Source organism: Patella vulgata, chromosome 9 (assembly GCF_932274485.2).
Source record: "Patella vulgata chromosome 9, xgPatVulg1.2, whole genome shotgun sequence".
NCBI lineage: Eukaryota > Metazoa > Mollusca > Gastropoda > Patellidae > Patella > Patella vulgata.
The window spans coordinates 2,563,307-2,578,261 of NC_065887.2; the positions used below are offsets into that span (position 1 = coordinate 2,563,307).

General features: G+C 35.4%; 1 long non-coding RNA gene across 1 annotated transcript; it reads left to right on the forward strand.

Annotated features, from left to right (window-relative positions):
• Positions 1–400: 400 nt before the first annotated feature.
• Positions 401–6,980, forward strand: LOC130014384 (uncharacterized). Its single transcript, XR_008789382.1, has 5 exons — positions 401–955; positions 1,797–1,940; positions 2,699–2,788; positions 3,423–3,551; positions 4,254–6,980. It is a non-coding gene; the product is annotated as an uncharacterized LOC130014384 (long non-coding RNA).
• The last annotated feature ends 7,975 nt before the right edge of the window (positions 6,981–14,955 follow it).

Here is a 14,955-nt window from a genome sequence, read left to right on the forward strand (position 1 = left end):
CAACAAGTACGGAAGTTTGAACTATGGTGCTTATACGTACATTGAGTGACATTGATTTTTACAAGCACACATATTAAGAGTTATGCCCCTTTTTGCTGAAACCTGTATGTACTGCATGTAGTGCTTGTCAGCACAACATATTTTTCTGAAACCTTCAGGAAGCTGTTATAGTGGTAAGATGAGAAATTAATATTTCATTTCGTCAAAGTCAGATTAATAAGGGGAGTTATGCCCCTTGTTTGCTTCTAATGATTGTCAGCAATAATATACAGTCCAGACTTTTCATCAGAGTTTTCTGACACTTTGTATTATGATAAATTGATTCCTAGTTATTGTCCTCTATATCAGATTAATATCTATAGAGTTATGCCCCTTGTTTGCTGAAAGCTACCCACAAGGCTTGAAATACTTGTCAGCAGGATATGTGGTGTGAAGTGTTCAGACCATTACAGGAAGATTCAGGACGAACTTTATCAATATTTAGGATTCCATTTTTGGCACAATTTTATTCTCAAATTACGAGACCCGACAGAGACATATTTAAACATGCTGATAAATATCAATATGTCATAACTTATTCAGGATTCCATTTTTGCACAATTTTATTCTCAAATTACGAGACCTGGTAGAGCCATATTTGAGAATTCTGAATGTTGATAAATATCAATTCATCATACCCTTGTAAATATTAAATTGAACTGAGTTATTTTTATACTGTTTTGACAAAATGCAAATGGCACATCGGAACTGTACTAATCCTAATTGATTTTACTTTCAGGCTTGGATGTGTGGAGGTCTGTTGGAGATTTTACCCTGTTCGAGAGTAGGTCACGTGTTCCGCAGCGTTCTACCACACAGCTTCCCTGATGGGGGACGACAGACGGTTGCTAGAAATCTACGACGTGTAGCAGAAGTATGGATGGATGATTACAAAAATATATTTTATTCTTCTTTGGTAAATATCTCACCTTCTATAAACACTCCCTGGTAATAAACTGGTTAATATTTCACCTTCTATAAATACCCCCTGGTAAAACTGATTAATATTTCACTTTCTATAAATACTCACTGGTAATGAAATGGTTAATATTTCACTGTCTATAAATACAACCTGGTAATTAACTGATTAATATTTCACTTTTTATAAATACAACCTGGTAATTAACTGGTAAATATTTCACTTTCTATGAGCTATTTGACTTGTTAGAATATATTTCCCAGAAATGAAGTATTTATCATCCAGTTACAGATTGCTGTAATGAGTGATTTGATTTGGGGCAAAGGGAAGATAACTATTGGCTCTGGCGCGTAAAATAGTTTATTATATAAGTGTTCAAAGACTAATATGCCTTATTGAGCCACCGTGACTCAGTGAATAAGACGTTGGAATGCTAACATGGAGGTTCTGTTTTTGATCAGTAGTGTTGCCCCAAAAAGTTCATCAGGATGATCAGTCGTGGTGCAGGACAGAGGGGGACAACATATTGTCATTAAGATGAAACGAAAAACAGAGGTCGGGTGTGCACATTGGCGTGCATGTCAAAGAATACTAGGCAGTTGGGATTTGATCGTAGAGTAGACTATAGCGTCGCTGTCCGGGCAAAATTTCCCTCATAGCACCCTATATGGCGCATCCCCTTCTTCATTAGCTCAGTCAGAGCGAACAGTAGGACGTTAAACCCTATTTTATTTCATTTTATAACTGGATGACTTGTATATTATATTTGATACAGGTTGTGCCAGGGATGTTTATAGATGGATATCAAAATCGCTTATTGATTGATTTTGTTTTGCAGAATATAGATGAAGTAGAAGTAGGTGATATACAAGAAAGACAGACTTTACGTACCAGATTAAAATGTAAAAGATTTAAATGGTATTTACAGAATGTTATACCAGAGTTACCTGTCCCTGACCAATCAGATCTGGCATTCGGAGAGGTAGGTTATGTTCTTGTTGTCATAGTTACTGGAGCCATGTTACATCACGAACAAGAAGGTCCCAGGTTAGATCTCGTACCATTTGAGATTTTCCAGTGGGGTTTCCCCTAGTCGCTAGTGCTAGATGAGTGTCTGTTCATTTGGATGGGATAAAAGCAAAAACAAGGTCCTAGGGCCTGGCAAGGGACAACTAATAGTCATTTTTTATAGGACGAAAAGCTGAGGACCAGTATACACATTTGTGTGCACGTTAAAGAACCCTTGACAGTTGGAATTCGATATAAAAGTAGGCTATAGCGCCGCTGTCAGAGCAAAATTGACCCCATAGCACGCTGTATAGCATACGCTTTTCTTCAGTAGCCCAGTCGGAGTAGAACATCAAACCCCCATTTCATTTCATTTCACACTGCATGGCATCTTTATTAACCTAGTTAGTGTTGTAAATTAGGATTTAAAAGATGTAGACCATTGCCAGCACAGTATTGACGATTGATAGCACATTGTAGACCATTGGCAGCCCATAGTACACCATTGACAGCACATTTTAGACCGTTGGCAGCACATAGCAGACCATTGACAGCACAGTAAGGACCATTGACAGCACATTGACAGCACATTGTAGACCATTGACAGCACAGTTAAGACACCCTGAGGCAGGTATAAATCAGAATTAGATTGTCACGCGGCTGGGCAAGTAAAATTTCGCACTGTATGGCATATCCTCTTCTTCATTAATACTTATTTCCTGTTTTTTGTAGTTTCGTCATCAGTTGTCTTTACAGTGCCTTACTGTCCAAGCAAATGGAAGAATAATTCTCTCAGCTTGTCAAGGACAGAAAAATACTCAGGTAAATTTGGATTTCGGCAGGTTTAAACATTTTCTTTCTTAATTTATTTTAGTCGACTTTAATGTTTTACCCCAGCCTCAGGTCTGTAATAAGAATGACCCCCCTCCCGCAAAATATTACATTCTCAGAGTTATTCTAAAAGCATGGCATTTCAAAAAATATCCTCCTATTGCTATCAAGCACAATGATAAGGATAAGGGGATACTTGTCGAAACGTGGTGCTTTTAGAATAAAACCAGTGATTTTTTCCCATAAAATATGAGTTATGTGAATGGTTATATCTAGAATCCCATTCATAGGACAGTGTGTAGTTGTTTGTACAGAAAACCAAGATCTGAATTAGATTCCCCTTATAACACACTGCATGGTGTTTATGTCCGTCTTAATTATCCCTCATAGCACACTGTATGGTGTATACCTGTCTCCTTTAGCACACTGTATGGTGTATACCTGTCTCCATTAGCACACTGTATGATGTATACCTGTCTCCATTAGCCCAGTATAGGTGCAGAACAGTAGAATGTTAAACCCCATTTCATTTAGTTTCATTTCACACTATATGAATCGTAATTTATATTTTCACATTAAACATGTATCTTACCTGTATAATTCCTGTAATACTTTTGTTATTCAGGTTTTTAGTTTGACTTCTCATGGCAACCTTCACCTATATAACAGTAGTGATGACAACAATAGTTGCATCCGGACAGACGATAAGAAATTATATCTAGGTGCATGTGGTCACCATATATGGAAATTACAGGTATGCAAGAGTTTTATGATTTAGGGGTAACCATGTAGATCACTGATTTCTCATTTGAGACACCTATATAAGTACTCTCCAGTTGAATGCCCGAGATTTTTCAAGTTCTATTTTCAATGGTCAATGAGACGAAAAATGTGCGTGAACAAAAACATTTCATTGATAGTTTCTCCAAAATAATTCGGGAGCCACAGTGGCCCTGTGAGTAAAACGCTGGCCCACTAGTCGGGGGTGGGGGGATGGGTCTCAAGGATTTGCTCAAGGCGTTGGCCAAGGATGGAGGACTTGACATTGTCCTGCAGGAAAAAGACCACTTGACTGTTGAAAGGTGATCTAAAAGTAGGCTGGAGCGCCGCTCTCTGGGCAAAATTTCGCTCATACCATACGACATGGTATTGCCATGTCTTCATTAGACAAATCCGAGCAGAACAGAAGGAAATTAAACACCATTTGTTTTTATTTCAGTATACTTAGATACATATCGTCAATAGAGATATAAAAGTCGTATTTAATTTTGTCATTCCCTTATTTTAAATGAAATGAAATGAAATGGAGTTTAACGTCCTACTGTTCGCTTATTTTAAAAGTCAAATAGTACAATTATTTTTGCACGGTCTTAAAAACTGTGTTGAACTTTTAAATGTGAGATAGTTATCTTGTAAATTCAGTTATTTTAGAAGTTATAAAAATTATTTTTTACAGGGTCAGCAAATTCAGCAAACGGGAAGTGAATTATGTCTTGGAAGTGAAGATCATGAAATTCCTTTACTTTTAACATGTGACGCTCGACCTGAATCAACATGGGATGTGACTTATAAATTTCATCATAAAAGAAACATTGGTAGATGATGAAAGAAATATTTATAGATGGTTCAAAGGAATAATGTATTAATGATCTCATATGAGACATAGTCAAGTTTTAAAACGATGAACAGTGTGACTACGTGGGTTCCCCCATTTGGCAAAAGAATTTACCACTAACAATTCAATGGGGACCCATAGCATGACATGTTCTAGACATTTGACGCCAAGTATAAGATACATAACATTTGTCCTAATATTCAGCGCAAGTTTTAAGACATTACCCAGTGAAATTGTGATGGCACATTCATCAATCCAAACGTCACGATACATGTTATTGAAGATCGGCTTTCTATTTTTGTTGTGATATTTCAATATAATAAACAAACTGAAGTTGAAGTGCTAACCGATTAGTATGATGTAAAACTATAGTACCAGTATTATTTTTAAGAAACATGGTGATTTGATTTGTTAAGAATTTGTTCTCTGATAATAAGATATAGAGAAATAAATTGTCATGGTTACTATTCAAAGAGTGATCATCATTACCATTATCGTTCTCAGACAGAATTATCTTCGTCATCATCACCATATTACTTCATCATTACATCATCATCATCATCATTTTCATCATCGTTAATCATCATCGTTAATCATCATAATTATGTTTCCAAGACATCATTTTTCCTGGGATTCATCGTTATCAATAGTCCATCGTGAATTTAGAATAGAATGTTCGGTTCGTTTCAAATGAATAAAATATTGTTTCAATTAAAATTAAAATCAATCAGGAATCATTATCAAGGTTTATGGTTTTATTATCAAAATCAGCATCAATCATCGATATTATTTCCCTGCATCATTGTCACAATCCCTTATATCTTTATCATTATCATCTGCGTTTATAATCCATCTTGAAAATCATCATCATGAATGTTTCTATATATCAGCATCACCATTAATTATCATTTCCCTGAGGACATCATTGTCACAATCCCAGACATATCATCACCATCATCATCATCATAACTATTATTGTCATCATTTTTTGCCATGTGTCATTATCATCTATTGTTTTACCGTTTCATTTTGTTATCACCCCCTTACATTAAGCACATTTTTACCCTTTCATTTGTTGGTGAATATTATCTCCCCTTTCCGTCCTAAGATTAATCAATATATTTTACTATTTGTCTTTCCTATCTCTCTTTTCCATCATGGTCTTGATTTTCTTTTACAGTAGTTGTAGGTTGCATTTTCATTCACACTCTCCATTGTAAACATGTAGTCCTTCTAATCTCCTCTAATTATCCATGTTCATTTTCATCCTTTTCAGATTCCATTTTCATTTTTCCCATTCATCCATTTTCATTCCATAATTCCATAACTCTTCATTATTCCACCTTTTTATGTGCCAATTATTCCTGTTCATTTCCCACTTCCACTTTCCTCATTCATTCCACTCATTTTCATTTTTCCCTCCCCAATCCGTTTCTCGCATTGTATCGCTTGTCTCATCAAATCATTCCCTTTCATCTGCCCCATTATTCGTTTCATATTCCCGTTTTCAACCCCCAACAATTCATTACAAACCAACCCCCCTCCCCAACACACACACACACATAAACACCCTTTCATCTTCATCACAACCCCCACCCCCTCCCCAACACACACACACCCTTTCATCTCCCTTTCATTTTCCCCATGTTATCCCTCCGTTACACCATGGTATTTAACATTGAAGCAATAAATTCATGAACAGGGTAATATAATTTACTTTTTATAAGAAAAAGAAAGTTCTTTCATATTTTTATAACTTGATGTGTTTATTGTTTATTTATATAATTATTACTGTCATATCAGCATAATTTATTGTATAATATTGTCTGTTCTATATTATTGTCTTTGTTTTTAAATTGTTGTTGTCGACCATAGGTCATCGTATCCCATTCTTTATCAGTCTTTATTAAAATCACTTCAGATCAGGGTAGGGTCTGGGGCATTCACTATTCAAGCTGTCCTAAGACAGGTGTCAATTAACCACAGAACAACGTTCGGATACAAGAAGACCACAGTGGCTTCACTATAATCATTGCTGGATTATTTATAAAAAATTCTATATTTGTAACAACGTTTCGAAGATTATTCTCTCGTCTTTATCTAGCAAATAATAATATATTATATAATTTGAACAAGCTAAATAATTATTGTGCACTGAATAATGTTTATGAATTAACAATGTGTTAATAAAGCAGCAATTGTTATTACATAAATAGTTTATATTGTGTTACTGTTCAATTACCAAATGCCACTCAAAACAATACTTCAACTTTCATGTTTAGGAATATTATACCCCTGTTTCATCAGCCCCCACCCTCCCCTCGCCTGCCCCATCTGGATGAGTCCCAAACAATATATAACATAAACATCTAATATATCATATATCCAAAACATCTATAGAAACCAGGAAAGTAATTCTGTTTTATGTATTTTGTAAATATTATTTGTATTAAAATGACTTGGTCAGTTTGTTGTTGTGTATTTTGGATTGTATATGTATATATTACTGGAGTTATTATAATATTATTCATATATGACAATATAATTGTAAACTCATGAATAAAAACATTTACAGAGTATCAATTACTTAACTTTAATTCTATACAGTGTGGACCCACAGTAATACGTTTTGTAAAGAATGTTTTATCCTCTTATCGTTATCAAGTTCAATGTAATAAGTCAATATATACTCTTCAAAAAATGTAGGGGATATTGAAATGAAAATACCTATGCAGGTTGTGATATGATAAATAATCATGCATGGACACTTGACATGCTTTGAGAGTATGTTCACAGATGAAGAACCACTGAGATGCACGTGGACGGGGTTCATTGTCAAATTTGACACTCCAAGGAAGGGTTGACGACAACTGCCGCCTGCTGGTTTATCCTATCCATGTTTGCTATCCGGTTCTTGCATAAGATTTACTGTTTAGCGTATCTTTGCTGTAGTGTGTTACGTATAATTTGCAATGAGACGTCTTCAACATGATGAATTCCTACGTTCTATTGGCATGCTTCAAATGGGTTCTACACAGCGAGCAATAGCCATAATGCTTAATGTGTCTGTAAGGTTCGGTTACGTGCAATCCTGTTCATTCGGATAAACACATATTCGTTTCAATGTTTTCATCTTACAAATCACCAAAAATTCGAGATCTCACTAAAAATTCAAGTTTCATTATCTTTCGACATCTTTCAACAATAAGCATAACATATTTCAAACAATAAACATAACGTCTTTCTACAATAAGCATAACATCTTTCAACATCTTAACGAGTGAATCAGTAAATGAGTAAGTGAATGAGGTAGTGAGGTAGTGAGATTCGCTGCAAAATATAACAATTAAAAACAATTAAGTATTATAAATTACAAGGATTTTCATATATTATTAATAGTAGTTATCTCCCTTGAAAACAATGTTTTGTCTTGCATTCCACAGCAAAAGGGACCTGCCGGGGTCAGAGGTTAAATAACTGAGATTAGATAGCCGAGATTAAATAGCTGAACTTTCCAACAACTTGTTATTTTACAGTTTTTCTACAAAACTTTACCTTAATTCTAAAAAAGAATGGTCTACATAATAAACAGTCAAAAACTCACATTTAATTGGTGACTTTTCTGAACTTAAAACATATTCATATTCATCTTTTTCAACAATTTTCAACAAGGGCTTTCAACAAGGGCTTTCAACAGTGCTGGTGCCTTGATTTCCAAAAAAAATTCAACATGGCTATGTTGCTAAGCAACCTGACAGAGCTTCGGTTCTAGCCCACCAACACATTAATTACTACTTTGTTACATTGCTCAAAATAAAAAAGTGGTCATCATGCATAATGGAGACAACATTCCGCCCCCCCCCCCCCATGAAGGGTCTCTCTTAAGACAGCTTCATCACCTAATATAATATATCAAATTAAATCTTTCTAACAGATCTTTCAAACTAATTATTTCAAACACATATCAAAGTAATGTTTCGAACAAATCTTTCTAACCATGTATTTTTAAAAACACATCTTATAAAATAATCTTTTGAACAAATCTTCAAACACATCTTATAAAGTAATCTTTCAAACAAATCTTTCAAACTTTCAACATTCTAATTCAACAATTTTTTTTTTTTTTTTTTTTTTTTACAAATTAGGGTTATGGGCTTCTAAAAAACACAGCCTGGTTATCGGTCTCTTAAAAATGCCATTTTTTGTCTGTTTTGTAACGAAGGTATGTACTCCTTCGGCCATCGCTTCCAATAATGCTCCGAAAGTAATTGAGCCTGTCTCCATCGCTTTTTATGAAATCGATCTGACTGACTTACTATTCCAGGAGGAATATTTAAAGAAGGTCTTATGTTTAGAAAATGATTTGGGGTTAGGGGTTCACAGTCATAAGGCGTCATTGGGTTCTTTGTTAAAGGTCGATTGTTTGCGATGTATTCCGCTTCAGTGAATACAGTCTGTAAAATTTCATCTGTTACTGGTTCCTTTAAGACAGTTTTAAAACTCCTTTTTACCACTTTTACCAAGCTCTCCCATACTCCTGACGTATGAGGAGCTAAAAGCGTATGGAAAATCCATTTTACACCGCGTTTACTTAAGTCTCTTTCAATCTGTTAATTTTTCAAATTTCTACATAAATCACGCAATTCCTTATCGGCACCAACAAAATTAGATCCATTGTCGGTCCTTAGTTCCTTTACATGTCCTCTTCGATTCAAAAATCTAATTAAAGTCAGGATGAAATCGTCCGTTTCAAGCGAACGAGCTACTTCTAAATGCACTGCCCGTGAGTTCATACACGTGAACAATACACCCCAACGTTTCTCCATTACTCGTCCTCGTCCACGTTTTACTAGGATCGGTCCGAATAAGTCTGCTCCGGTATACGTAAAACAGGGTTCAAAGGGCGTTAATCTCGAACTAGGTAATTCACACATTTGTTGTCTCAGTGTAGGAGATAAATGTTTCTTACAAACTATACACGAGCCGACAGTCTCTGATACAGCTGCCCTACCTCCCACAATCCAAAATTCTTCACGAATAATTGATAGCGTTTCTTCGCGGGGACAATGTCCATTGGTTTCATGTATATGTCGAATAATCATTTTTGTCAAATTATTTTTTCTTGGAATAATCATTGGATGCATAGCACTTAGAGAAATGGGCGCTTTTGAAATGCGTCCACCAACACAAATTACATTATCTCTTAACACAGGTTTTAGACTAATAATAGAACTAGAAGACTTAACAGAAGTATTACTTTTTAACGCTTTCATATCTTCGCCAAAACATTCGTTTTGAACCAAGCCTATAATTTTTCGTTTGGCTAATTCTATTTCTTTTAAAGACAAAGTTTTATTCATTTTTGATCGTTCAACGTTCGTCAATCCAATCCAATCGACAAATTTAATCAGCCAAGCAAAGGCACGCAAACATTTTGTCCAATTTGAATATTTCTGAATTACATACATGTATAATAATGATGATTCAGAATCGATGTTTGTAAAATTCACTTCCTTTTTAATTTCTAACTTGTCTAAAGGAATGTCCTGAAGTTGGGAATGTGTCCATTCACTTTCCGGTTTTCTTAAGAATTCCGGTCCAGATAACCATCTGTTATGAATATTTAACTGTTCTGGATTCATTCCTCTACTGACATCATCAGCGGGGTTTTCAGTACCCGGACAATATTTCCATTGATCAGTTATAGTTGATTCGTGTATTTCAGTTACTCTGTTAGCTACAAAAGTTTTAAATCTTCGGTTGGTATTATTTATGTAATTTAGAACGATCATAGAATCCGTCCAAAATGTTATGGATTCAAATTTTAATTCAAGTTCATTCACAATAAATGTGTTCATTCTGGTAGCAAGTACTGCTGCCTGTAGTTCTAAGCGTGGTATACTAACAACTTTTAATGGTGCATTACGTGATTTTCCAATGATAAATCTACATTCTATTTCGCCATTGTCATATTGGATACGTAAAAAGGACACCGATCCATATGCAAATTCTGAACTATCTGAAAAATGATGTAACTGTAAAGTACAATTAGAAAGTTCAATATTACTAAAATAGCACCTTTGAATTTTTACATGTTCTATTTTGTATAAATTGTTCTTCCACTTTAACCATCTGTCCAGTAATTGTCCTTCTAAAGGTTTGTCCCACTTCCACTGTTTCCTCCACAGTTCCTGCATTATCAATTTTGCCGGTAGCAGTACTGGCGCAATTATACTCAGTGGGTCAAAAACGCTACAAATCGTAGATAGAACCCCACGCATCGTATTAGGTTTTTGTAGAACGACAACGTCGAACCCCAGAGTGTCGTTTTCTACATTCCATTGAATTCCCAAAGCTTTTGTTTTCGATAATTCCTCAAAGTCTAAATCAATGTTTTTTTCTGCTAGTTTTTCTGCAGGAAATGTTGACAATACTTCTTTGCTATTACTGTTGAACTTTATTAGGTTAAAACCACCTTTTTCACATAAATCACTTAAATTGTGTCCTAATTCTATCGCTATGCCTACAGTTGGCACCGATGTCAACAAGTCGTCAACATAAAAATCTTTACCTACAGTTTTTATAGTCAGTTCATTATAAAGTTTTTTGTTGTCTGAAGCTGTTTTTCTTAGTGCTGACGTTGCAATACAGGGCGAGTCAGTAGCCCCAAAAATGTGTCTGCAAAATGCGTATTCTGAGGGCTTTAAGTTTATGTCATCAGAGTCCCACCAAAGGAATCTCAGGGAGTCTTGATCTTGTTCGCGAACCTTGATCTGATGAAACATTCCCTGTATATCAGCCGATAGAGCGATATTTTTTTGCCTAAATCTAAGAATAACGCCCACAAGATTATTTGTTCTATCTGGTCCTGGAAGTAAATTCTTGTTTAAAGAAGTTCCCTGATATTGTGCAGCAGCGTCGAACACAATACGCAATTTCCCTGGTTTCTTAGGATTCACAACACCAAAATGAGGTAGATACCAAGTTCTGTCTGACGTGGACAAAACTTCAGATTCACTTAATTTTCTTGCATGTTCTTCGAAAATACTATCATTCATATTATCAAAGTATGTTTTTCTGTAATCAGAATCGTGTTCGAATCTTCATTTTAAAGATGCTAGTCTATGTTCAGCTTGTGGTTTATTGTTTGGCAGTTTTCCATTGTCATTTTTCCACAATAAACCAGTTTCATAGTGTCCATCAGACAATACTGTAGTTTTTTCCATAATGTCTATGGCACGTTTATCTTCTATAGATAGGGATTTATCAGAGACATTTGATCTATTAATTCCTGAGTCTTCAATTTTCCAGAACTTCTTAACCATGTCATTTAAATCATAGTCATGATTGTAGTCAATATAATTCACATTAACTTCTTTGTTCATTACAGGTTCACCGAGCGTTCCAGTAATGACCCAGCCTAGTGGTCCTAGAATCCCATGCAAGGGTTTGTCGGAATTTGGAGATTTGCGAAATTCATATATGTCGTGTACCCCATCAACATCCTTTCCGATTAAAATTGATATTTCTTTTATGTCCACATCTGGTAATTTAATATCAGCCAAGTGTTCATAGTCTTGTAAATTTATGTCGTGCGGGAGGTATTTTTCACATATATTGAAACTATCCGAAATAATAGCTTCCACACCATACAGTTTCGAATCATTAGAAACAGATTGAATGCCAAAGTTAACAATTTCGTATTCTTGTGTCTCGCTACCAATGATGGTATTTATCGACACTAATTCTTTTCTACCCTTTAGTTTCATATGTCGAGCCATATCTCGCCCAATAATCGACCCTCGACTAGCATTGTCTATTAACCCGTAATAGGTGAGTCCTAACACGTTCCCGGAAGATGGGGTAATCTGCTGGATCGCCACAGAATTTAACAGGTCTCATTGCGTGTAACAAGGTTAATTTCATCATGACAGCTTGCGAATTGTTTTCTACGTTTCGCTCTATCTTTGGTTCTTTTGTATTCACATCAACAAAAGGATTTGAACTGATTTTAAAATTCACAAAGGGACTGGGAGTGAATTCATTGTTTATAAAAGGGTTCGTATTCATTCTAATTTTACTCCTTGCTGGGTCGCCATGTGTAATGGGATTGGGAGTAAAGTCATTATTTGTAAATGGGTTTGTATTCATTTTACTGGTTTCTAGTTCTTGGGTAAAGTCAGAATTCACCCATTCTTCTGTCTTTCTGATTTGGTCTATGGGATTTGGACTAGCAGGCAAGCGTTCATCTCTTGAACTTATATCACTTTTTGAACACACGTCTAGTTCTTGCATTTCTAATTCAGCTAGACGCGTTTGGTATTTTATTTCGCGTAATCGTCTTTCATTTTCTAACTTTCTAAGTTCTAAATCATGTTCCTTCTTGACATGTTGCAGTTCTAATTCGAATAAGGAAGCTTCTTCTGTTTGTCTTAACATTAACTTCCTTAATTCAATTTCTTTCAACTTTCTTTCTGTGTGACGGGAACTATGTCTACTGCTTTCGCCGTCTTTCGGTAATAATGGCTCTTAGGATGACATTTTAACGAACAGTAGAGTCAATTAAATCGAATTGTAAGGTTCGGTTACGTGCAATCCTGTTCATTCGGATAAACACATATTCGTTTCAATGTTTTCATCTTATAAATCACCAAAAATTCGAGATCTCACTAATTGTTTTTATTATATATTAATAAAATATTTTAATTTTGTTACATATCGTTCTACCCCATATCCCCCATCCCCACCCCAGTTGACCTCGCGTATTTGTAGGGTTCTCCCTCGGAGACGATTTTAAAAATTTTGGGGTTTTTGGTCATTGTTAAGAGCAAATCCTTGTGAATGAGAGGATCCGAAATGGGAATCAATAGGGCAGAATCTCGAGATCTGCTTGTCAATTCCGCCTGTTTTGTGAGAGTTTGTAGAGTCTGTTACCTGACGCACTAGTGGTACTACTAACTGGGCGGTTCACTATAACCGTAGATATGATAATGATGAAATAGTATACAATCACGGCGTAGTGGAGGAAGAATGAAGCTATAATGGAATCGAGCGCAATAGACGCGAAAGAAATTTCAGATGGCAACGTATATATGTATTTGTGATTTTAATTGATGGGAGCAAAGTCTTGTGAACGAGAGAATAAGAAATGGGACATAATCTGCCTTTTTTGTGATAGTTCACAGAACATTTCTACAGTCTGTCGCCCCACGACCCACTCACTAGTAAGTGCTGCTACTAACTGGGCGAATCACTATAACCGTGAATATGATAGTAATGAGAGGGTATAAGACCACAGATTAGGAGTGGAAGAATTATGATATAAATCCGCTGCTGGTTGTGCACCCTTTTTGCCGAAACTTGTCCACAAGTCGTACCAGAAATGTCATTCAATATTCAAGGAAGGTTTTGTGTTTGGACCTTATTTAATCTCCCTGAACAAGAAAATATTTTCCAAAATTCAACCAGAAATTCCAATCACTATTCAAGTTGCCCTAATTTGAGTGTCAGTTAATCACAGAAACAAGATTTGGAAACATGTAGGGTTGGAATTAAGATATCAATGGCTTCACTATAATCATATATACATACGTGTAACATGTGATATGTTTATGCTATATTAGGGTTGGGACTCATCCAGATGGGTGAGGATCGGGGGGGGGGGATTCGTCTGATAATATGGTACATGAGTGCAGACTGAATACCTTGTTGTAAAATAATTGATGGTGGTAGTTGGCTAACTCTCAACACCCAGTCCTTCATGACAGTTGAAGGCCATATATAATAAAACGTATGTAACCAGGTTAATCCATCATTGAACTTCTTTAAGTGTGACTTAGTAAATTGAACAGTAATACACTATAAACTATAAATACTAACGGTTATCATTTGCTCGACATCAGTACCATAGTTGAAACGTTTTAACGATGATGCTCTCGTATTTATCGCGCAATGGTCCAGGATTATTGACCAAACGTTGCATGTTAATAAACCAGTATTTTTTATTACGTAAATAGATTTTAATGTGGAATCCAGCAATATATATAACTAATGTTATTATAATATTATTAATATATGACAATATAATAACAACATTCACAGAGTATCAATTACTTAACTTGATACGTACAATGTAAACACACACATGTATAATAATATTGTCCTCCCAAATCCGTTGGTAAGACATTTTTTTTAGAATGGGATATCAATCACTGGTTTTATTCTAACAGATCAACAAGTAACATCTTATCTTTATCAAGTACACTGTGAAATGAAATGGGATTTGACGTCCTGCTGTTCTACTCCAACTAGACGACAAACACTATTAAACTTGGGGTCAATATAACCAGACACATGCATAATAATGTTGTCCTCACAAATCAGTTGGTAAGACATTTTCTAACATGAGATATGAATCATTGGTTTTATTCTAATAGATCAACAAGTATCCTGTTATTGTTATCAAGTACACTGTGAAATGAAATGGGGTTTAACGTCCTACTGTTCTGCCCCGACTGGGCTAATCAAGACGGCAAACACTAGT